This window comes from Acinonyx jubatus, chromosome B3 (assembly GCF_027475565.1).
Source record: "Acinonyx jubatus isolate Ajub_Pintada_27869175 chromosome B3, VMU_Ajub_asm_v1.0, whole genome shotgun sequence".
Lineage (NCBI taxonomy): Eukaryota > Metazoa > Chordata > Mammalia > Carnivora > Felidae > Acinonyx > Acinonyx jubatus.
In genome coordinates, this window is record NC_069386.1 from 33,920,547 (window position 1) to 33,946,024 (window position 25,478).

The following is a 25,478-nucleotide window of genomic DNA, read 5'->3' on the forward strand; positions in this document are numbered from 1 at the left end:
CAGGAGGCAGTTCCACACCCCAAATCAGCACCCAGGAACGTGTGGTGGGGGCAAGTCACAGAAGCTGCCCTTCCTTTGCGAAAGCCGCCCCCAGAAAGTCCTGACAGAACAAGGGCCTCCACGCTGGGCCTATGCTCCGCCCAATCCCGTCTTCCCCAATATCACCAACACTTCGGCTCCACCGCCATTTCCGCCAACTTTCTTCTCCCAGAACAGTGGCCGACGCTTTGCGGCGCCCCCTACCTGACATGCAAATTGTCTGTGGACAAAAGTACCAGGCTGTAGGCTCCCAACATCGGTGTCCAACCCCCATCTGTCTTCCATTAACAATAAAGCAGAAGAAGAGTCAGGAACCGACTTTCACTAAGCACCTGATATGGGACATGATATTTAATCATCACAGCAAAACCGAGGCCACACGGCAGGTAGAGTGTAGGCCAGGGACAAACACAGATCGCCAACACCAGAGTTGGCCCTCTTTTCACTGTTAGACTCACTGCCTCTCACCTAGCAGAGAATCATGCTTAGTTAGCCATTTAGTAATAAACACGTGAATGGACGGATGGATGAATGGATGGATGGATGGATGGATGGATGGATGGATGGGTGCTTTCCTAAAGGACCGAAGGTGCCTCGTGGATGTGCTAGGAGGTGAAACAGGTCAGGACGTGATTGTTCATTATGCCATGAACATCACCTAGAGCAAAGTCAGCCAGGATGAGCTGTTTTCATACTCTATCATTTCTGATCATAATAGTCATGAGGCCAAGGATGCCAGCAAACATCTACTCAGTGGCTACCATGTGCCAGATGGCATTTGATATGCTTAACACACATGAACTCATTTTTAGCCTTACGACAACTTGCCACGGGGAAACGGAGGTACAGAGAGGTTAAGTCACTTTTCCAAGCCACCCGGTGAGTAGGTGGGGGAGTCAGGACTCAAAACCAGGCAGCCCGAGCCCAGATTTTATGCACTGAATCGTCATTTGACACTGTCTTCAGAAGAGAGGCACGTGAGTCCCACTTCTCAGAAAACAGAGCCCATGTCTGCTCTCTGCTATCGCTGATGTTCAGTAAGTGGCTACAGGCTGGCCTTGAACCAGAATGGAGGCGCTGACCCACCGCAGGCCTGTGCTGCCTCCACAGAGAGGCCCACCCTCCTAAACCCTCCGGGGGCCGTCATCACTTGCCTGCCCCAGGCAGCAGGGTATTCAGGGCCAGGCCCTGAGGAGCCCCAGGCCAGGTCACATTTCCAGCCTCTTCCAACTGGGTGAAGCCAGCCAGAGGGACATCTCCCTCCCAGCCCTCTGTGCTCCATCCTGTCTCCTAGCCCCTTGCAGAACGTGTCCTTTTTCCTCTGTCATCGTCCAACTCGGCCACGTTATTCATTTCTTCCCACTGAACCTCCATTCTGTAAACTGGCTGGCTTACCCAGAGTGACCTGAAAACCCACAGAATCTGATCTAGGAAAAAAAAATGTCTGAAGAGCCATTGAAACTCCCTGGATACTTCCAAGCGAACACATTACAGCAGGTTTGGTTGCTCAATTAGGAAAACACCTACCTCTCCTTTCTTACCTGGAGAAATTGGTACTCGGCACAGATTAGTTAAGGATCTCGATACAAATTGCATCATTTTTCATGGTCATTACCATTGATGTGGTTTATATTTGTTTTCGGTCCTAAAGAATGTTTCCCAGGTAACTAAGGAAAACGTTCAAGGTCAGAAATATCAGGAAGGCAAGATATTTGAAATAAATGGGCCATTTATTCCTGCTTCTGTATAAAGTCGGTTTTTCAACTTCAAATGGCCTCATACTACAGATCAAAGGCAGAAATGCATCTGGAGTAAGACCCTTTCTTTCCCCAAATGTTACTTAGTCATTTGATTTACAGCACTTGATAAACCTGGTTAAATGTCTTTACTTCTGTGTTAAGTCTCCAGCAGAGCTCCCATCTAGCAATTGTCACAGTGTATCAATGTGATTTGCATCTGTCTTTCAGCCCCCTTAGGTGGGACTACAGAAGAGTAAAGACTCTTCTCAAAGACTTGCTTTTTTTTTTTTTATGTTCCTGAAGCCTAGAACAGGGCCTGGGGCACAGTAGGTGCTCTGTGATGACAGAAAGGATTTACATTCAGTCTCACTCAGAGGGCCTCTCTCCAAGCATGATCATACCATGTTTCCAAGGTACTGTTGCCCAGCCCAGCGTTTAAACAGTCACTTTGCTTCCCCAGTAAATGTTAACACTTTCTGAAATTAACACTATTGACGACATTCTCTGCCCCTACCCCCACCCCAAAGCCTCCAACATGCAAATAAGCAGCTGTGATGGGCTGCAGGCCACCCTACCAAGGGATCAAAAACACCGAGACACCACACCGATACAGCCTTCCTCCCCACCCTGAGCACTCCATCTCTCCCCAGCATCCCCTGCCAAGAGTAGTTTGTAATCCCTGGGTTGCCATTAATCAAAGGAAACAAGATCAAACTCCCACAGCGGGGCTCTGCAGGGAGCTCAAATCTGTGGGAACCACAGATTTGCTGCCCAGGCCCTCTCCAAGATGATGATCCAGCCCATTTCAAAGACCAATACATTCTCCAGCCCCCTTGGTCAAAACAGGTGGCCCTGGGACTAATGGCAGCTTTGGCTCAGGCTGAGCCAACCTCCTGGTCCACCTCCTTTCCTTCTGATACAAACTCAGGTCCTGCCACCTGCGGATGGCCTCTTGCCACTCCAGCAAGCACCTGCGTACATCTGTGTGCACACGTGCACACACACACACACATGTATTGGCAAAGGAGAGTGTCCCAGACGCACTAACACTAAAAGAACAGATCCACAGAGGGCAACACCACATTCATCTACAAAACGGGTCTAGGTAAGACTTCAGGACTGGGAAGAACACAGCTAATGTGGTATTCTTTCAGGAAAAAAGTTATCTATAAAATTAGACACGTGGGGCGCCTGGGTGGCTCAATTGGTTAAGGGTACAACTCTTGATTTCAGCTCAGGTCATGATCTCAGGGTCGTGGGATCAAGCTCCGCATCAGACTCCGCACTGAGCATGGAGCCTGCTTGGGATTCTCTGCCTCCCCCTGCCCCGTCCCCAGCTTGCACCCCTCCTCTCCCTCTCTCTCTCTCTCTCTCTCTCTCTCTCTCAAGTTAAGAAAAAAATTATACATGTTTATATATGTTCTTAAGACAATCCTAGGAGGTAGGTGTTATTGATATCCCCATTTTACAGAAGAGGAAACTGAGGCTGTAAGCACTGAAACAATATGTCTGCAGTCCCAGAGCTAGTAAGTAAGCAGCATGATCTGAACCCAAGCCACTTGACCACTGGAGTCATGGCTTGTCTTTGCACTACGTTAAACCATCTCGCAGGTCCCCCGGCACGCTACCTCAAACATACATTTCCAGGAGAGAGGCTCGCACTCACATTTACCTGGTGCACAACATGCAGACTGCGGCATGGGCCCCAGCCGGGGAAGCTGCTGTGCGTGAGGTTGTGCTCCGCCCGTTCACTCCACGGCAGCTTTGGCCTTGCGTCCAGGTTATTTCCTCAGTCCCCGCATGCATTTGCCTGTCCAGAACACGTCCCGGCCCAGCATGCCTCAGTCACCATAAATCAGCCAGCCACACACTCTGCCCTCGGTGCTTCTGAGCACCAGGGGAAAGGATTTGCCTCTTTTTTGCTTGGCTCTTACGGCTTCTGCGTTGACATTTGAATTATGTCATTATTTTTTTACGTGATAGAAATCTAGTCAATGGTCTGTAGCAATCGCTGCCGGGCAGCGTGTGCCAAAAAGCTCCATATATCCTTACAGAAGGCGGCAGAAGCCTAGCAATTAGCCTGACTTCCTTTACACAATTCTGTGATGGGCCGGTATTAGGTAAAGCTGACATCAGGTGCTGTGATTGAAAGATTATGATAATGTGAAACAGACAGCCATCTCATGAACTAGGAAATGTATTCAAGGCAACCAAGAGAAGCAAGTCGTTGGAGTCAAAGGTCACCCAGAGGTCAAGGGGGCAATCAAGGCAGTTGGGTTTAGCAGAAGAAAACTGTTAACCATACCCTTTTTCTCTAGCGTCAATGGCCAGGCAAATCTGTTCTCTTCCTGTCACTTCTGTCCCCCTTGTCGACGCTCCCTGTGACCCGAACCAGGACTAGAAAAATATCACCAGTAACCCAGGCCCCACTAATGAGCTGCGCACACAGGGTAAGGACTCTTACCCTCTGACCTCTCTGATTATTATCTCATGCTCGGGTCTCCAAGGCTCCACATCTCAAGGCCTACCCCTCTCATTCAGACTATTTCCAGTTTCTGCCTGCCGATGACCCACCCAAGATGAATAATAAAAGGAGCCAGCCGCCAGCTCCACACCAGGTCCCCCTGCCACCGAGCCTTCCCATACTTGGGAGGTGATACCACCATCCTTCCCATGAATAAAAGCTCAAAGCCTACCTGGGCTTCCGTGACTTCCCCTCCCGCATGGCCTAGGCCTGGCCTCTTGCCAACCTTCAAGTTTTCGTTTGTATTACCCCTCAGATAAACTTCCTTTCCATTCCATCGTCTACCAGCCTCCCCTCGCTCATCAATGAAACCATTCCAGTTGGCGTTTCTCCCATGTCCCTGTGTACCTTTGTCAAAAATCGGATGGGCGTGTTTCTGGGTTCTCTCTTCTGGGCCACTGACCTGTGTGCCTATCCCGCTACACGGACTGGATTCCTACAGCTATAGAGGTCTCGAAACCCGGCAGACCAACTCCTCCTACTTCATTTTTCCTTTTCGCCGATTATTTTCGGAGGTTTGACTATGACGTACTGTGGTACAGACTTCTTTGGGTTTATCCTGTTGGGAATTCACTAGTGCTTCCTGATTCTGTGGGTTCGTACCTTAGCCTAACCTCAGGAAGTTCTAGTTCCTAGAGCATTTTTCAGTCCTACCTTCTTTCTTCCATCTTAAGATTTCAAAGACATTATTATAGTCCTGTAGATCCCTGATGATCTCACCTTGTTTTTTTGCCCTCCCCCAGTCTGTTTTCTCTCTGTTGTTCAGATCAGGTAGTTTTTATTGCTACATCTTCAAGTTCACGGATTCTGTCCTCTGTCATCTCTGTTCTGTGGTTCAGCCCATCGTCGTGAGATTTTATTTCAATTGTTATATTTTTAAATTTGAAGACTTTTCATTTGGAGGACGCTGGATGGCTCTGTCAGTTAAGCATCCAACTCTTGGTTTGGGCTCAGGCCATGATCTCATGGTGTGTGAGTTCGAGCCCCACGTCAGTCTCTGGGCTGACAGCGTGGAGCTTGCTTGAGATTCTCTCTCTCCTTCTCTCTCTACCCCCTTCCCCCTTCTCAATAAACAAACAAACAAACAAATATTTTTTTTTAAAGAAAACTTTCATTTGGTTCTTCTTTAGGTCTTCTATTTCTTTTCTGAAACTTTCTATTTTCTTCTCATTTGTCTCAAGCACGTTCAGCACTGCTCGCTGAAGCATTTTATGATGGCTGTTTTAAAAGCTTTGTCAGATAAATCTCACATCTCCATCATCTCGGTGTTGGCATCAGCTGACTGTCTTTTTTCATTCAGCTGGAGATCTTCCTGGTTCTTGATACAATGAGTAATGTCCAATCACATCCTGGATATTTTAGGCATCGTGTTATGAGGCTCTGGATCTTACTTAAACCTTCCATTTTTGCTGGCTGCCTTTGATATGGCTTCAGCAAGGGAAGGAGGACCCCACCTCATGATGGCCAGGGGTGAGAGGGAAACCCAAATTTGCCACTTGGCCTCCACTGACTTTAGAAGGGGGGGGTGCATCATAACTGCTGAGCTCTCCAGCAGGTCCCATAGATACTTCTCTGGCTGGGGAGGTTAGGGATGCCTCACTACCGTGCCTCATCTGGCCTCCATTTGCACCACTGGCAGGAAGGGAAAGGGGATGAATGGCCTCATTACTGCCAGGCGGTGGTAAGAGTCTGGACTCTCCACTAGGCCTCCTCTGACCACCCCAGTGGGGAGGGGGAAGGATGCCTTATTGATGCTGGGTGGGAGTGAAAGTCTGGGCTCCCCACATATCTCAACTGAGAAAAGAGCCCCCAGAAATGGTCTAGGTTGTCACCATTCACTTAGGAACGAAGAATTCGTAACCCCAGAGAGTGTGGGAGAATGTGTTACTGGAGGTTCTATGGCAAGTTCATGCAAAGTCAGGACTCAACACCCGTGCCCTTGGCTCCGAGATCACTTGTGCATAAACCAAAGAGCTCCTAAAGCACAGGAGGAACACCAGCCCCCAGCCAACGTAATAATGAAAAGTCTCCCTGGCCAAGGGATAGCGGCTGCCTCCTCTTACATCCTGCCGGACCCCAGGCCAGAAAGCACACGTGGTTATGCGCCATTATCCTCTAAACAACACAAACACACGTCTACTCAAGACAGGCCTTCCGTCCAACACACACAGCAAGAGCACACTCGCGAGCCAAGAGCTACAGCATCACGGTCACCTTCGGGGCTGGTGGTCTTCCATCTGGAGAGGACCCTGGCTTTCCTACCGTTGGAATCCTTGAAACCAAGATACACCCAGGAGCTGCACGGCTCGGAGCGGCCAGCAGGCCAGGCGCCCCCCCTCCTGGCTGGAGAGCTGGGTCTGCACCCAGCTGGAGGCGCCTTCCTTGGACCTGGGGCCTCTGGTCTGGCCCCGGCCGGCGATCTCAGCAGAGCACTGCTTATTCTTCTGCAAGGGAAAGCCGGTGACCCGGGAGGGGAAACTGCTTTCTAACAGCCTTTGTTTTTGTTTCCATTGAAAAAAGTTAGTGACTTTACTGCATGTGGAAAGAACCAAAGTAACAATTTCAAAGAGGCTCAGCATGTTTTGGAGCTGACCAAACACACAGAAAGTTTGGGTGGGGAGGAAAAGAAAAGGAAGCGAGGGAACAAAAGTTTATTCCACATTCACCATGTGCCAGACATACGCCTTGGTGCTCCTTCCATGCCTTCCCCTGGCTTCTACAGTAAGAATTCTAGCCAAAATCAAGTTCCAAAGCCCCCACCATAGGTCATCAGGCTGTTGAGAGTCAGGCAGAATTGCCAGACTCCACAACACCATACAATAATAAACAATTTCATGGTCCACAACTGGAACCATAAAATAGAATGATATAACAATATTAATAAAGTCATTTGATGCCTAAATTTTGAAAGAGTATGAATAAAATTTTTTAATTCAGAATAACTACTTCAAGAATTATAGGGGCACCTGGGTGGCTCAGTCAGTTAATCGTCTGACTTTGGCTCAGGTCATGATCTCTCAGTCCATGAGTTCGAGCCCCACATCGGGCTCTGTGCTGACAGCTCAGCGCCTGGAGGCTGCTTTGGATTCTGTGTCTCCCTTTCTCTGCTCCTCCCCTGCTCGCGTTCTGTCTCTCTCTCAAAAATAAGTAAACATTAAACAATTAGAAAAAAAAAAGAATTACAAATTGTGTTGAAGTAATTGCTATGTTGATATCACCCAAGATGGTAAACACCCACAGTCTTTTGCTAGAACTTGTGAATTAAGCTCTACACTCTTATGAACACTCAAACTTCTAGGAGTGATTTTGTTAACTATTGGGATATTTTAACATTCACTTTTTATAATTTAAAACAATTTTCAAATATTATAGTCACCTAGGCCAGGGGTCAACAAACTGACCAGTAGGCCAAACCTGCTCACTGCCTGCTTTGTCATATTTTTAAATAAATTTTTAAAAAAGAAAAAAATTAGGGGCACCTGGGTGGCTCAGTTGGTTTAGCGTCCGACTTCGGCTCAGGTCATGATCTCGCGGTTTGTGGGTTCGAGCCCCGCGTCGGGCTCTGTGCTGACAGCTCAGAGCCTGGAGCCTGTTTCAGATTCTGTGTCTCCCTCTCTCTGACCCTCCCCTGTTCATGCTCTGTCTCTCCCTGTCTCAAAAATAAATAAAACGTTTAAAAAAAGAAAAAAAAGAAAAAAGTTAGCAGGATTCTATTTTATGACACAAAAATGATATGAAATTCAAACTGCAGTGTCCATAAAAAAAGGTTTTACTAGAACACAGACTTGCCCGCTTGTTTATATATTGTCTGCCGCAGCCCTCATGCTCGAAAGGCAGAGGTGATTCGCGGCAACAAATCACCATCTAGCCTGCAAGGCTGAAATATGAACTCTCTGGCCCTTTAGGGAAAAGAGTTTGCCGACCCCTGATCTAGGCACTGTGTCAAATGTTGGTGCCAGATTAAAAACACACGAGGATGATGATGATTAACCACCACCACCACCAGCAAGGCTATTGGGGGAGCCAAAAAACCGTCATGAGATACTCAGTGAGCAATTTACGAGCAAACCCACTGAGCACAACGTTAGAGATAACCGCGACCCACCACGCGAAAAGCGACGTTAAAGCAAAACTACACTTTCTGAGAATTTCTCAAACACACCGGCACTCTCTTTACATTCTGTTCTGTGGGAGCAAAGAGGGTCCGTTATGAGAGATGGGAATCCTGTGAGGTCTTCAAGAATGCAGCCCTGCCATTAAATCCAACAGCCTCCTATTTCCTTCCCTTCCGTTTACACGGTTTCCCCGTTAAGGTGTGAGCACCGTCAAGTCTCTGAATTCCCACCAATCAGAGTCTGATGCCCCTCGGCCGGGCCCCCAGCCTTCCTTCTGCACAATGCTTATCACACCCATCATTCTCTCCGCCGGACCCCTCTCCCCAGGCTGTAAGTACCCCCCCAAGGCAGGAACACCATCTTCTTTATCTTTAAGATGTTCCTGCACTCAGTAAGGCACGTGGGAGGCCCTTCGTTTCATTGTAGGGCTGAACAAACACCGTCTCCCCTGACTCTGGTGGCATCTACAGTGATTCCTGGTCCATTTCACAAGCGAGGGGGGAGGCAGGGGCAGAAATAAAAGCAAACTGAACAGTGATTGATGTTGGTAGTACCAGATCTTTTTTAAATGTTTGTTTGTTTTGAGAGAGAGAGAGAGAGAGAGAGAGAATGTGAGTAGGGTAGAGGGGCAGAGGGACAGAGAGAATCCCAAGCAGGCTCCATGGGGCCCCGACATGGGGCTAGATCTCAGGACCGTGAGATCATGACCTGAGCCAAAATCAAAACTCTGCTGCTTAATCCGACCGAGCCACCCAGGCGCTCCTAATTTTTTGATTAGGGAAAAACAAGGAACAAACCCAGACCATTAACTAAAATGATGGAAACTGTCATTTATGCCTAAAAATGGGAAGCCTGACAAGGTCAAGAGGAATGTTTACACAAAATCATACTCTGTTAAAAAGACAGATGTGCAAATATCAAGCAGAAAACAGAATGCTGTAAACAGTTAGTATACTATGCAGATGTGAGGCGGGGAGGGGAAGAGGAGAGGGAGGAAGAGGAGGGGGGAAGGGATGTTTTGGTAAAGTTACATGTACAGTAAAAGTCAAGTTAAAAGATAACACATTTGTGGAATTATAAATTATACAGTCTTTCTGGGAGGCCAATCAGACCATATGTATCAAATACCTCTGGAGTATTTATATCTTCTGTCCCCAAAACAGCACTATGCATTAACAAAAGTACAAAAAAAATGCACAAGAGCAGTTTTATTTATAAATAATATTGAAAAACTGAAACCAACAAGTCCCCAAATAAGCAAACATTAACGTTTTTTAATAAGGATTTTTTCTATTATTTTTTAATATTTATTTACTTATTTTGAGAAAAAGAGACAGCATGAGTGTACACGTCGGGGAGAGAGGGAGAGAGAGAATCCCAAGCAGGCTCCTTGCTGTTAGCCCAGAGCGCGACACGGGGCTCGATCTCACAAACCTTGAAATCATGACCCGAGCCGAAATCAAGAGTCAGATGCTTAACCAGCTGAACCACCCAGGCGCCCCCGAACATTAATGTTTTTAAAAATATTCTGCCACCATTAAGATAACCATGTTTTGCAAGAATATTGAATATTCAGTACCTAGGGGAAATGTTTGTGGTTTATTGTTAAGTGAAAAAAGTCGCAAACAAGATGTTCAGCAAGATACCAATTCTATAAAACTGTGTGTGTCTGTGTGTGTGTGTCTGTGTGTGTGTGTGTATGTGTGTGTGGTGTGTGTGTGTGTATGTGTGTGTGTGTGGTGTGTGTGTATGTGTGGTGTGTGTGTGTATGTGTGTGTGTGGTGTGTGTGTCTGTGTGTGGTGTGTGTGTGTGTGTGTGTGTGGTGTGTGTGTGGTGTGTGTGTGTGCATGGTGTGTGTGCAGAAAGACTACAAAGACACACATTAAAAATAATGGTCATCACTGGCTGGGGAATTATGGATAATTTTTTTTTTTCTGTGTTTTTCCACATTTCCTAACTTTTCTACAATAAATGTATCTTCCCTTTGTAATCAGAAAAAAAAAAGCCTTGTATCTAGAAACTTAAGCAAATCCGCGGAGCTGTCACCAGCATGCAGCACCTGCCACCACAGTCCCCCTGAAGTTAGAAGGAACGCAGCAGACTGTGCAGCCACTGACATGTCCATGCGGCACCCACACTGGACAGACTATGGCAAAGAGCGCTCCCAAACCTCCCTGCCCATCTCTCGGGGGGTCGGCCCACTGCACCCACACCACCTCTGCAGGACGGATCCCGACAGACCTCGCCGCTGGCACGAACACCAGGGTGTCTGGAGGAGCGCAGCTGGGCACCCCTGCTACTCCCGGACGCAGGAACCCAGCCAGGCCCGCACCTGCTTCTGCCTCCACACGCGGCAGGAGCACTCGCTCCACCTGCCCCTACTTTTGGACTCCTCTCACGTCTGCCCACAGTAAAGACTGAGGGCCCCTTTCTTTGCGCTGCATCTGTTTTGGGACGGCAGCTCCACCCCTTTTCTAAGCAGAAGAGTTTTCTATTTTATTTTCAAAGTGGGTTACGTGGTGATAAAAAGGAACGAAGCACCGATCTGTGCTTCAAGACAGATGAAAACATTAATCTTAGGGAAAGAAGCGAATCACGGGAGACCACATATTGTAGGATTCCATTTATCTGAAATGTCCAGGATCCATGGAGACAGAAAGTAGATGAGAGGTTTCCAGGGGTTGCTGGGGAGGAAGGACGGGGAGTGACTTCGAAAGGATATGGAGTTTTTGCAGGTGATGAAAATATTCTGGAATTATATAATGGGTGATGATTGCACAACTCCGTGAATACACTAAAACCACTGAATTGTATACTTTAAAATGGTGAATTTTATGGTATGTGAATGACATCTCAACTTTTAAAAGGTTTTAAGTGGGTTACAGTTAGACTTTTAAGTGGTTACCATCAGACTTTCCAGTGCGTTACGATTAGACTGAGGCACTAACCAGCCCATGAGTTCCCATGACGCTTTGGAGTCAGATGACTGGAAATTCAAACATCACTCTGACACCTACTTGTGGTGCGAGCAGGTGCAAATTCCTTAACCTCTCTGTGCCTTGGTTTTCCAGGCTGTAGAATAGGAATAATAACGTCTAGCTCACACGAATCGTTGAGAGAATGAAATAAATCAACGCAGGCAAATCCCAGGACCTGATACAGAGCTCTGTAAATGGCAGCTCCTTCTCTTTAGCTGGCCGGAAGATCCCTGGAACTTCAAGCAGAATGAAACCTGGGCCTTCGCTAAAACATCAGTGAAGTCAAGCAGGCCCTGGGCACTTGTCTGTTCTCACAAAGATACAAACGGGCTCTAGGGGCTAGATGTCAGGGCACACCCCGTTATCAGGCTTAAGGCCCACCTTGTAACCAGCAGTAAACTCCCCACCACAGTCCAAAGGGCCTCCTGTCCACGGTCGGGTTTGACCTTCTCTCAACCATTAGATAAGTGTTACTATTATTAGCCTCGATCAAGGATGAGGCAATGGGAGCTGAGAGCAACCAGAAAAGGGGACAGCGCTGTGACTGGCATCCAGATCAGACTGTCTCCGCTGTTCCTAATTTTGCTCGCAAGGCAGCTGCCCTCTTCGTCCTCAGCCGTCAGGTCACGGCAAGGCTGGCCGTGGGCAGAACTGGTGCGGAAGTGGCCGTGCCATGACCGGACCAGGCAGGCATCACTGCCCTGATGCACCACATCCGGCCCCTGCATGGAGGCAGGGGGCAAGGGGCAGGGCAGTGTAATCCAAAGGGCAGCTGGAGGCCAGAGGGCCAACAGCAAAGGGAGGGGAAAGGAGGATCAGAATTCAAGGCATGTGAGGGTCAAGGGTCAAACAAGCGAGATCAATCAGAGGGTACGTCATCAATTCAGCCAAAGCAATTCACCCATTCTCAGAGACCCTGCAGAGTAGCTGCTTATGCCCTTCCCGGAGAAGGTCTGGTCTCCGGGGTTTAGCCAGAGAAGTGAGAAAAAAACGATGGCACTTCTACAGGTCTAAGGCTGCTGTAAGCATCTCACACTCGCGTGACTCTCACCCAGGGTCTGTATTATTCTCACCCTCATTTCGCAGACGGGAGAACCACAGCACAAAAGGAAGCTGTCCAGGAACCCACAGCTTAGTGGGGCCAACGCCTGAACCCAGGGAGCCGGCTCCAGGGGGCGCCCACCCTCAGCACCACTGTGCTCCTGCCCGACCCAGGAAAAGGTGGATCCTACCACTAGAGCTGTGGTCCAGCCGGGGCCACACCCCCTCCTCTCTGCCCTGAAATGACATGTGACCCGAGGCACTGCGTTTCAGGAAGAAAGGTCTGTCTGGCAACTACCAATTTGTAACTCGCTGATACGATCGGAAGGTTTCCAAGAAGGAATCAGGTAGAGCGGCCTCCCAGCTGTCCACGTATCCATGTTCGCAAGAAATTAATCTCTCTTGACTGAGCCTCCAAGAAAAATGGTTAAGTCAAAGGCGTGGCTTGTCACCCCGCCCCCCACCCCCCTGGTAGTCTTGTGGCTGCATCCCCGCCATAAATCAAAGGCCGTGCTCCCCTTTCATCAGGTCCCTGCAGATAATTCCCTAGCGATTTCCCCGCTGGGGCTCAGAGGGCCATGGCCTAAAGGGTTAACATCTCATTCCCTCTGTCTTTCAAGCCTTAATCCCCATCCTGAGCTGGGTGCATTCCAAGCCCACCTGGAGCAGGTCACAACGAGCCCCAGCCCACGGCTGGCCCTTCATTTCCCCTGGCAGGAGATTAGATGGGGCGCCCATTAATCACTCATTACTTGGGTCCTCACTGCTGGCCAGCCCTCAGGCAGCCAGCCAGCTGGCTGGGCGGGTGGGGCCGGCCTGCCCGCTGCCCAGCCCAGGTCGCAGGCTGCCCGGTGTCACTAGACAAGACACCACAGCGTCAGCCCCGCTCTCTGTCCTCGGGACCACGCCCAGGAGGAGAGGGGCCCAGGGAGAGCACTGTGGGGCACCGCATGAGTGAGCGGCTTCTGCCAGGCTCGTTGGAGGGACGTGCGCGGCACGTTCCGTGGAAAGATGAGGCGAAAAGAGTTGAGCAGGCAGAGGCCGCTCTGCTGGGACAACTAACCATGAGGAGGACACTTGCTCCTTGTCTGGATCTTAGGTTCTTCCTTGAGGATTCTAACGGGAACCCGAGGAGGGAGCGGAGAGGGGAGAGGATGTTGAGTGAATAACTCACTATTATTATTATTATTTATTATTATTATTATTATTACTGCACAGCGGAAGGGGTTCATTCGCTGGATTGGAATAAAAGGTTGCAATATTTGGCCCTTCAGACACAAACCCCCGGACTTGAGGGGTCCTGAAGTTTTATATATACACATATATATTACGTGTATATTTATATATATATGTATATAGAATATATATATAATTTATATATATTATAAAGTAATATATATTATTTATATACATTTTTTTTTCTAGCACACAGTGCCTGCCAAGCCCTGACCGGGTACAGAGAAGGTAAGACAAATAGGATGTGCCCTGGCACTGAGCACCCAGGGCGGGTCCCCCCACCAGCCCCCCAGGCTTTGGCCATCCCTTTGTCACACGTGGCAGAGACCGAACAAGGGTGCAAAATAAGGGCTTGTAGAAGAAAAGGGATCTGTTGGTGAGCAGACCCCACTCAGAAGAGAGGGAGAGAGTGGCTGGCACGACACGGGGTCAGCCCTATCCGGGGAGTCCCAACCCACTTCCTACCCTAGGAAACTTGGGGCTCTGGAACCAACCCACCTGACCCTTCTCCCTCAGCACTGGCTCAGGCCCAGAAATAAATTCACAGTGAGCCTCATGGGGGCTGGGCTTGCACACCTTTGCGGGGAGAGGTGGGGATCATGCTTCCAGGAGTGAACTCAAGACCCCTTTGACCAAAAGAGGGCTCTCTGCCTGGCCTGGGCCATGACAAACCAGCACTCCCTCCTTAGAGTCAAGGTCAGAGCTTCTGTTAAAAAGGACCATGCGACCTGGGATAAAGCGGCTAATATTATTAACTCACCACCTGTCCCTGGATCCTCATTGTTAAGGCAGCCGAGGGCAGGGGTCCTCAAAGCCAGTCTGTAGAACAATCACTGAGGCAGTCTGAAAAATGCCAACTTCCAGGCCCTGCCTCCACTCTGGAATCTGAGCGTCGTCCCAGCAGATCCTAATCCTGATTCAGATGTTCCAAACACAGCCCTTTCAGGAAACAGGGGTATAGTGGGAAGAGCACCTGGCTTAGAGTGCTGGGTTCTAAGGTTTAGGTTCAAAACCCGAGTTGTTGACCTAAGGCAAGTAAGCTGGAGTTTTCTACCTTGTAAAATGCGGATTATGCTCTCTCGCAGGTTGGTGGGAGGATTAAGGCACCAGGCGTAGCACACCCCAGTGCTCACGAACCGCGACCTGAGCATGAGAGCATCGGGCCAGTGAGGCTCCGGAAACCGGAGAAGTCAGTTCTGAAGGGCCCCGGAGAGAGAAGAGAGGGCAAAGAGGCCCAGAAATGACGCCCCCAGCGTCAGTCCACGGGTCCTGCAGGAGGAGGGGAGAGGGGTACCGAAAGAGGGCAAGAGGCCGCCCAGAGCTTCCCACTTACGTTCAGCCTCCCCAGCGCCAGCCTGTGGTAGGCGGTAGCTCCTGGCCTAACACTGCCAGTCCGTTATTTTCACAGAGAAGAGTCCATACGGACACGAGAAACCTTTGCATCCACACCTACGTACATAAATACCACAGTTCTGCACGCACAGAAAAAGATAAAAGGTGGGAGAAGTAGAGACAAGAGGACAAAGAAGGCAAAGTGGGACTGGAAGGTCCAACCCAGTTGCATTGTCTAGTCACCCGGTGCTGGTCGCGGGCTGGCACTGTGCTACGCAGCCCGGAAAGGTGGAGGGAAGAGAAGCCTCAGGGTGCCCAGGACCGGCGGCTGGCCCGCTAGATCGTGTCCAGGCTGAACACACGGTCTGTGCAAAGGTGGCAAAGGTGGCAGGGGAGCGGGGCACCTGGGTGGCTCAGCCGGTTGAGCATCCAGCTTCGGCTCCTGAGTTCAAGCCCCTTGAAGTATCCGGCTAGCTGCTGTCAGCCTGGCAGCACAGAGCCTGCTTCGGATCCTCTGCCCCCCTCTCTCCGCCCCTTCCCCCGCTTGCACTCTCCCAAAAATAAATAAATATTTAAAAAAAAAAAAAAGGAGGCAGGGGAGCACTTCAGATGGGTTCAGGGAGGAGAGAGACGGGTGTGTGCAGGAGGGGCTGAGGCACACTTACCTAGCAGAATTTAGAGGAGCAGACAGGAGGTATGAATTTCTGAGCGGCAGTTAGAGAGCATACAAGACCACCATAAAGACACTGGGTACATCAGGCAGGTAGGAGGTGGGCTGCTCTTGGATCAGCGGACTTGAATTAAGACAAATCCTAACTGTCCAGACGAAGCCTGGCCTTGTGCTGGTCTATCACGTCCATTCCAGCACATTCACATCGCTAGGTCTTTGCTGGAGCTCTTCCCTCTGCCTGGCATGCTCCCTCTCCTTCCGGCTTTCCCATCTCCTTGAACTCCTCCTCAGGCTTCAAAGCCCAGCTGTAATTTTCATAGCCCCTTGCATGCAGAAAAAACTTCTTCCTCATCTGTGTCTCCTTGATATGTTGCACATCACCAACGTTTTGCATTAGTTTCGCGGTGACTTTTTTTTTTTTTTAAACATCTTTTTGTCTCCCCGGGGTGGCCATTTATCATCTGTTAGCCTGTCAACAAATCCAGGGCAAGGATATTGTCCTGTGCTCGGTTTAAGTCTCAGCACATAGTAATAGTCCCTCGAACACAGCAGATGCCCAAAAACATCAGCTGGAGAAGATAAACAGAAGTGAATGCAGGGAAGGGGGGGGGCACGTTGTGATTTCTTGAGAGGAATGATGTGGCGAAATCAGAATTTTAGGAATATTAATCTGTCAGCATGAAAGGAGATGGATTAAAATGAAAAAAGTAACTCGTGGCTGGGAGTCAAGAGGCGAGATGATTACTGTAATGTGGACATGGTTTACGGAGGGGGCAGAGGGAACGGAGACAAGGAAAATGAACCCCTGTGATATCACAAAAGAATGTGGACAGAACTTGGTAATGAATGTGCTCTAAACGTGGGGGACAGGATGGGGCTCTCAAACCCTGAGGCTGCCTGCCAACTGGGAGGAAGTGGTGCCATGGAGGGAAATGTGGGGGACCGAGAAGGATGGGGCAGTGCCCAGCCACTCTTTAGGATAATTGGATGCAATCACGATCAGATTTCCAGGCAACACAACAAAACAAACAAACAAAAACCCCAAAAAGCCTCCAAGCCAAAATATCCAACCCTGATCTTACTCACAAACCCTGGACTGTATCTTATTTTATTCATTTTTTCCTAGCAGCCAGTTAGATTTCTTACTGAAAGAAAGACCTGCTGCCTGCTCCGGTCTGGGCGTGGAGGTGATCACGGGAGCTCATCTGACCAGCCCTCCTCACAAGACGGCCAGCCAAGTGGCTTGTTCAGTAGAGGCTCCAGGATTCTGATCACCCAAACTCATTTCCCAGGCCGGGACCTCTGGGAAATCCCTGCTCCAACCCTGCAGAGCTTTATAGGAAAGTCCCAGGACTCCCATCTGCTTCCTCGAATTAATTCCAGGGCTAGGATTTTGTTTTCTAAAGGAATTCAACTATGGTGCCAACAAAAATCTATAGGAATTGAGTAGTACTGTATTTCAATCACGTTCTGAAAATGTTTGCATCTTTGTATATCGAGACCCAGTAAGATCCCATAAAGCCCTTCATCACCCCTTTATCAATGAAGTAAAGACATATGCAGGTTATGCAGGTTTTAAGAGCTGTGTGATCTTTGAAAAATCTTTAGATTATAATTCTGTGCCTGGGTGCCTTCAGCTGTGCAGGACGGTTGGACAAGATGATTCCTTAGACTTGCATGTCTCTTATTCCAAATTCCAACAGGCATCCCACAATCGCTTCAGCTACCCAGGTCCGAGGCTTCTGATTCACTTACTGAGCGGAATGGGGTGGGGGTCGGTCACAAAGGAGGCAGAAGAGACACAAGCATGCACATTTAACAGGCAGTAGGGAAGGCCGGTGGGAGGGGGCGGGGGGCGGCGGGGGGGGGGGGGGCTGGGTGTCGGCTGCTTAGCAAACACCAGACCCGCAATTTCCAGATGCTAAGCGGTCCTGAGAACGCCCTGAAATCCCCTTCCCAAGTTAGGGCTGATGTTATTTAGAAGAAAGAAAAAAAAAATACTAACTTCCAGATCTCTAAAGCTCCACGAGCTACTTCTGCAAAAGCCAATCCTATAAACGCGCCAAGGGGCTGCAGGTACTTGGGCTGCATTTGAGGAAGTGTCCGGAGTTGGCGGAAACAACCCATCCACTCCGGCTCTCGCTGGCGCGGGGCTGCAGCGGCTTAGCTCAGACACACACCAGGATTTGAGGCTTTCTAGAAAACGGCGTGGCCGAGGCCCCGGGCTGGGGCTCGATGCGCGCCGACCGAGACCGGATCAGCTCTCCGGCCCGGGGCAGAAGGAAGGCGAGGCAGGGGTCGGGGCGCACGGGCTGGGTGTGCACTCGCCGGCCCCCCTCCGCCCCGACCCGGGGAGCGCGGGGCCCCGACTACAGGACGGCCCAGGTTGGCTGTCTCTAGAGTTTCAGAGTTGGAGAGTGGAGGAGTGCGTGCTGGCGCCGGGACACAGCAGATCCCCCGGGAAGGGAAGAGAAGGGAAGGGAGGGAGAGGCGGCGCAGCCGTCGGCTGGGACCAAGCGCGCGCTGGCTCCCCAAGCCCGGTGCGGGCGCAGCCCCCCGCTCCCCGGACACACCCACTGCGCCCGCCGCCCGCGCCGTCGCCCCGAGGTCCAGAGCGGGCCCGGGAGGAGGACAGCGGCCGGGCCGGGTCGGGGCCGCGCGGGCGGGGCGCAGGGGGCGCGGGCGGCTCTGCTCACCTGGCGGTCCGCGTCCCGGAGCGGCCGGCGGCCGCCTCGCCTCGCCCCCGCGTGCTTCCCGGCGCCGGGCAGCCCCGAGCCCGCCGCATGGACGGCCGCCGCCTCCGCCCCGCGCCCGCCCTGCACGGGCTCCCGCTGCGCCCCGGTTCGGCGTCGGGCTGCGCGGGCGGCCAGAGGCTCGGGCGCGCGCGGAAAGCTGTGGCTCGAAGTTTGCGACCGGGAGAACCGGGATCCGCGCTCCCTCGGTCCCTCCTCCCTCCCCCACCGGCGGCCTCCCGCTGTCATCTGGAGCCGCTACTGCCGCCCCCTGGCGGCCGCCTCGGGAAGGAACGCTCCCCCCCCCCCCCCCCCCACCAACCTCCCGCCGTGACCCCGGAGGGGGCCCTTACAAACAGGAGCGGGACTGAGCCCTGGGTCCCTGGGCACGGGGAGAACAGACGTCGTCCCGTGAGGGTGGCGAGAGTGGAATGGAGCGTGGTCCGGGCCGGCCAGGACCCGCTGAGGGAGAGGAAAAGGGCTGAAACCAGGAGGTAAAGCAGCGCCAAATGGTGGAATCCCTCTTTCATCTTCTCCTGGGGTTTGTGGGACCATTGAAGGACTGGGGTTCAGGAGGGACAGGGGCATCCTTGTGTTTGGAACAACCATTCCAGCTGCAGCAGCAGGGGGCTGAGGCTGAAGCAGGGAGCCAGCACGGAAAATTTCTCTGTAAACCAGAGCAGAAGACATGACTCTAAGGATAGGGAAGGAGGAGTGCCCTCCTCCAAAGGGTACACAGTCACACTCACTCACTGCTCACTCGCCAGGTAACACTCGCTGGGCTCCTGAAGGCAAAGGAACAGGACAAGAGCCTTCAGGCTCTAACCAAAGTCCCAGTGCTCATTGAGGGGAGAGATGAAACACAGTCCCGACAGCCAGGGTGATTCAGCCTTGTTACTTGTCTCATTCAAGGTACTAGTGGGAAGGAAAAAGCTGGCGGCAAAACCATCATCATCGTCATCGTCATCAAGCTTTGGTCTGTGTATCCAAGCCCTTCTTTTTAGTAATTGGGCAATATTGTCCCAAGAAGGGCCTGAGGACAGATACTGAACGGCAGGACCCGGTTTCTTGGTTCCTAACGCCGTGCGACGTTCTTTACATCAAACTGAGATGTTTATGGCTAATGAGGTAGCGACTGAGAAAATGTCGCCTCCTCTCCCCTTCCCCGGTGAGGGTGGGATGACCTCAAACATCTGAAGAGGCTGCCCAGCTATAGGTAGTCTCCCTCAATACCTACCAGTCGGCCTGTTTGTTTATCCCGCCTCCAAAGCCTGTTTGCAAGAGCTGTTTTGAAAGTGCAGGTGCACAGTGGGACAGTGGAGGTGACGGCAGAAGCGAGCTCCCTGCCCCAAGCACCCTGGGATGGGTGCGGTGTGTGGGAGGAGAAAGGAGAGCAACAGGGCAGGGAGCCCCAGGGGAAAAAAAAATTCACCAGAAGAAAGTGGCAACCCAAGAGATCAGGCCAAAGAAAGGAAACCAACTCTGAGTGCCAGGAGCCTGGGCAGAGCCAGTCCTGACTGATCCGCACGGGTTCAAATGGGAGGAAACAGTTCCACGCTTGATCATACAGATTTTGATGGGAGGCATCTGGTGGGAGTGGGATTCAATTAGTTCTGGGTGTCACAGGTCCCATGGGTCCAGGGTAAGCAGCTCTAACAGCTCTAGTAAATTCTGACCAGTTTAAATCATTTAAAATGATAGACAATTTAGACCATCTTGAAATGTACTTAATGCCATTGAATTGTATGCCTAAAAATGGTTACAATGGTTATTTTTATGTAATGCATATTTTGCCACATTTTTTAAAGTTTATTTATTTTGAGAGAGACAGTATAAGTTGGGGAGGGGCAGAGGAGAGAGAGAGAGAGAGAGAGAGAGAGAGAGAGAGAGAATCCTAAGCAGGCTCTGAGCTGCCAGCACAGAGCCCAATGTGGGGCTCAAACCCACGAAGCCAAGAGATCATGACCTGAGCTGAAACCAAGAGTCAGACGCTTAACCGACTGCGCCACCCAAGAGCCCTTTTGCCACAACTTTTGAAAAGAAAGCAAAACGAATAAAACTTGTTCACATTGGGTGGATCCATTTAAAAGACATGTACGGACTGCAGGAAGTGAAATGAAGAAAGTTCCAGTCCCAAAGAAGCTCAGAGTGAGGTGAGAGAGGCATCACACAGCTGGGAAATTATTCTAGTAGGTGGTGTACCTGGGGGATATGCAGAAGTAGCTGAAGACTCCTGGGAGGGGAGCACAAGTGTAGTCCGTCTGTTCTGCCTGAGCTGAGTCTTCAAGGCTGAGGGGAGTTTCTCAGGCAGGTATGAACAGGCCTGAAGGCTTGACCCAGCTGACCTAGGCTGGTTCTTCAGAACTGATTCCGATCCCCTTCAAACTTGGTCAAATTGTGGTGGCCGTGTTTTGCTGGCCTGTCACAGAATGTTCCCATTATTTAAAGTCAAGGCCAGGGGTGCTTGGGTGGTTCAGTCAGTTAAGCGTCCCACTCTTGATTTTGGCTCAGGTCAGAGCCTGCTTGGGATCCTCTCTCTCCCCATCTCTCTCTGTTCCTCCCCCGTTTGTGCTCTCTCAAAATAAATAAATAAACTTAAAAAAAAAAAAAAAGAAAGAATGTCAATGCCATACTGTGAAATCCAGTCTCGTTTTATTTTATTTTATTTTATTTTATTTTATTTTATTTTATTTTATTTCATTTCATTTCATTTTATTTTATTTTATTTTATTTTAATGTTTATTTATTTTTGAGAGAGAGACAGAGACAGAGAACGAGCAGGGGAGGGGCAGAGACAGAAAGGGAGACACAGAATCTGAAACAGGCTCCAGGCTCCGAGCTGTCAGCACAGAGCCCGACGCAGGGCTTAAACCCACGAACAGTGAGATCATGACCCGAGCCGAAGTCGGACGCTCAACGGACGGAGCCACCCAGGCGCCCCTCCAATCTCATTTTAAACAAAAAGGTGTTTACATTATGCATAGGCACCAGTGAATATTAATTACATTAAAACAGCAAGTTTTTCAGCTTTCAGTCCTGCTGTAATTTCACTTGTATCCAAGTGTGGATGTATGTGTAAATCGGATTGGCAGGATTTGGTCCTCGTGTATGAGATAAGCTACTGAATCTCACCAATAAAGAAGGCAAAGGAGAGCAGGGGCCCCAGGTTAGCTGGGGTCATCCTATCCGGAGTGTCTTCCTGGTGCGTCAGTGTCTCCCATATACAACATCTTGGAGCCTGAGTTGTTAGTTACGCTCTTGCGTATCTGCAGTGACAAAGTGCCCACTACTTCATAAAATAGCTCAGACTGTTAGTGGAGTCTCCCTGTTAGAAAGCCCCTTTTCATTTTGAACTGAAACCTTTCCCCTGTAACTACTGCCCGTACGTCCTATTGTAGGACAGTCCTCATTTATACCTGTTGTCCTGGCATAATTATCAATTAATAATTAACAGTGCCCCTTCACTCTGTGAGTCCCGGTGATGAAGGTAAATGATCCGGCCACCCTACGGAAGACCTCCACTGCCCCACCTCACTAAATCTGTCCCCTGCTAGAACCACATCTCGCGTGGGCCATTCCTCCCAAGGGGCCCCAGGCTGGAGCCTGGTCCACGGTAAAGACCCCCAAATGCTTGAGGAAGAATGGCAAATTGCTGAGAGCAACGTCCTGGGATTTCAGAGCATGTGGAACTTGAGTAAGAGCAGAGTGTGAACAGATTGCAGGAAGGCAACTCAGGACAACCAGACCTTTGTCGGGGAGACTTATGAGTAACACGGCTTCCGTACTTTGCTAATAAGCACCGACCACGAATCCTTTTACCAGCAGAACATTTCTTGGGGCTAGAATTCCAAAAATTATGCTTTGAAAAAATACTGCTTTACGCTCTTGACAAACACTAGTGTTTTCACCCTAATGGCATTTCAGGGGGTTGTGTCCCAGCAGGGAAGGAAACCCCTGTATTATCCCTACTTTGTTAACATTTGGAGGTGAAGGGAAACAGACACAGTTTCAAACCCCTAATTTCAGGCTCCAGCGAGGTACCAGGATCCATTACAATGCTTATAAAATTGTTCCTTTTATTTTCTTGGTTGTAAACCTTTGTAGACTGTAAAGTCAAGGCAAGCTTGTGCCCAACGAACAATAAGGACGTAAGGGAAGCACAATAAAATGAAAACACAACACAACACAACACAACCTGTTGTGAGCTGGAAACTTTGTCCGATGTTTTAAGCTGTTTCTGAGTGCCTTGGGTGAGTGTTAAGGAGCCTTTCCTCCCCTGCCTGCCTCATTAACTCACTTCATTCTCTTCCTCCTCCAGGGGATCTGGGATGTCAGCCTGAAAACTGAGTCCCAAGTTCCCATGCCCCTGCCTGGGGCTGGCCCCCTACTTGACCTATGTACAATCTATAATTATGCAAGAGAAGGGCTGAGGCTGAGGCCACAAGCTTGGAGGACAGAGGCAAAATGGCTTCTAATGGCATATCAAGGTCTCCTATCAAACATCAGAGGTGACCGGCTCCGTTTCAGATTGCCCAATTCTTGTTCCCTCTTCTCCCTTCGCTCTTTCTTCTTCTTATCCTACGTCTGGTCAGAGGAGATAGGAAGCTTCGTGTTACCTGGTACAAGACAACTTTTGGAATCCCAAGTATTCAGATTATTTCTCTTTTCCCTCTTTGCAAGTGATAATACTCACAGCTCAAAGGCATCACCCAGATCGAAGCCGCTTCTCTCCGGGAGTGGCAATGCCGAGCAAGAAGAAAAGTGGGCATCTTGGCCTCCAGGTTCACAGGCTCCCTTTCTCCTTCCGGCGCCGGTTACCTCGATGAAGACAATCGTCATCTCTGGGAAAAGTCCACTTGCAAGTGCTTCCTCTCAAACACGATTGGTTGATCATCTTCTTCTTCATCCAGCCAACCTATATTGATTGAAGCTCACAGTGAAGGATTACAGGGAGGATGAGAAAAGTTAGCCAAAGGAAAAAGAGGACAGGGTGGGAGAGGCTCTTCTAGACAGAAGGAAACACACTTTGCAAAGCCCCCGAGAGAAGCGACACACACATGGAGCAGAAGGAAGGGGGATGTGGCCAGGACGCAGAACCTAAGACAGAGAGAGGGAGGTGGAGGGGATGGGCTGAGGTCTGACTGAGCCGAGCCCTGCAGGCATAGTTAACAATCCTTTGACAACCACAAAAACAGGGGTGTCCCATCAGAACACATACAAGGAGTGGGGTCCTGGAGCCCCCTCCTGTCCTAGATACTGGATTGGAGGGTCTAGGGATTCCAGATCAGAAGAAGGGAGGTGACTTCTATACCAATATAGAAGTAAATCATTTTGTAAATGATTGGGAGAGCTGTCCTGTCCAAATCTGTTAAAGGTCGGTGATGCTTATGACCATTTTTGTAAGTTGGGTTATTTTCAAATGAGCCTCTGAGGGGGTTTAAGCAGCGGCTGACACCATCAGATCTGTGTTTATCCAAAGAGAGAGGGAAAAAAAATCCCCTTTGTTATTTAAAAAAAAAAAAAAAAAAGGTAATGCAAAAACATCATTCCACAATTCTTTTGTAATGAAAAAATAAATGCAAAATAAAACAAATCCATCATTCTAAAGGAATGCCCTGTTCTTCCCTTCCCCTGTTCCTGGGAGACTCTCCTAATACGGTCTTGTCCTTTGCCCATTGCCCATGCTGACCTTGTGACCAGTGCTGCAGGCCTCCAAGATGGTCTGGGGGTTAGGGGTCTCAGTGTAGGAAACGGCTTCTCTGTTTGAGGCTAATCACCTTACACGGTGCCTGAAATTGCCATCACCTTGACCTCACTGGCAATTTTCCCTCTTTAGCAAACTGGCTTTCTTGTTGAATTAATTCATTTTTATAAAGTCTCGGAGATACTGCATAGCCACTGAACGCTGGCCAGGTACGGTTTGTATATAAACCCAGGGCACCACGGGCCACAAGGTCAGCCTCCAAGTTCATTGCTTTACCTTGCCTATTTTCATCTTGCCTCTCTTCAGTATACAGAGACCCAGCTAGGTGCCAGTTGCGACATCTTGCCACACTTTGCTGCCAAGATGTTCGTGGCTCCTACGTTCCTTTTTCCTTTTTTTTTTCTTTTCTTTAACGTTTCCTGTCTCGTTGCTCTCTGTGTGATAAAGGAATCTTCTGCCTACAAGGAGCAGTTCCATGGAGTAAAAGCAATCAGCCAACCCCCCCAACCTCTACACCAGCATCACCCACTGGCCATGTCATGATAGGAATCACCAACCTCAGAATGGCGGTGGCCTCGTCTATAAAATGGGAAGAACATATTTATACCTGTTGGAAGAAAAGGAGACTAACTGACTCACCCCGAGACTTGAAGCCCCTCCCAGCTCTCAGATCTCTGATTCTCTCAGAAACTCTGCACCAGGGAAATGATGTGGCTCATTTCGGATCCATCTGGGAAAAGATGACATACACAGAAAAGTATGTGATTTTTTTTTTTTTTTTAATTTCAAGCTGCATTTGAAACGGTTTCTTTCATTTCCACCCCTCATAAGTCCATGGATGGAGGACACTGGGGGGTCTCGTGCTTTCGGAAACAGCCATCAAAACCATGAACATCATCTTGAGTTCCAAATCTCATACACACCGAGGCTGAGGATTTCAGGCCCTACGCAAAGCACGTTGAATCAAGTGGTGTTTTTTTCCTTCTTTGGAGTCAAAACAAGAACACGGCTAAGTGTCCTTCATGGGCTGGTGCAGAGGCTCAGCCCAGCAGAACAGGCCCAAGTTTCTACGACTACCTATGCCTCTTCCTAGGACTCTTGTGTGGATTCCGGGTTTGTTCAGGAAGTGTTCTGAGACCTGAGAAGCATTTCTTCTGAATCACAGCTTGTTGTTTTAATCTGGTTTAATCACTTAACCTCTCTGCGCCTCAGTTTCCTCATCTGCAGAGTGGGACTACGCACTCACTGCTGACTTCTCCCAAGTGGGCAAATGGGTTGTGAGTACTCTCATGCCCTCTACCTTCCCACTTAGAATTGTAAGTCTGACAGAAGTTGGGCTGAGTACTTAGTCTGTCCCTTCTGTCTGG

At 49.7% G+C, this 25,478-nt stretch overlaps 1 protein-coding gene and 1 long non-coding RNA gene across 4 annotated transcripts in view; both read right to left on the reverse strand.

Moving 5' to 3' along the window:
* Positions 1–18,633, reverse strand: part of THSD4 (thrombospondin type 1 domain containing 4) — a 564,068-nt gene extending 545,435 nt beyond the window's left edge. The window contains exon 1 of the mRNA XM_027067671.2: positions 18,372–18,633. The gene's annotated coding sequence lies outside the window, so the exon portion shown is untranslated. The remainder of the gene's footprint in view (positions 1–18,371) is intronic.
* A 1,477-nt stretch (positions 18,634–20,110) lies between these two features.
* Positions 20,111–25,237, reverse strand: LOC128315904 (uncharacterized). 3 transcript variants are annotated; one of them, XR_008299057.1, is made up of 3 exons: positions 24,751–25,237; positions 23,101–23,225; positions 20,111–20,826 (listed from the first exon to the last, which is right to left on the reverse strand). It is a non-coding gene; the product is annotated as an uncharacterized LOC128315904 (long non-coding RNA). The 3 variants fall into 3 exon arrangements; XR_008299058.1 differs by lacking the exon at positions 20,111–20,826 and adding an exon at positions 21,165–22,991; XR_008299056.1 differs by lacking the exon at positions 20,111–20,826 and having other exon boundaries at positions 21,165–23,225.
* Positions 25,238–25,478: the final 241 nt, after the last annotated feature.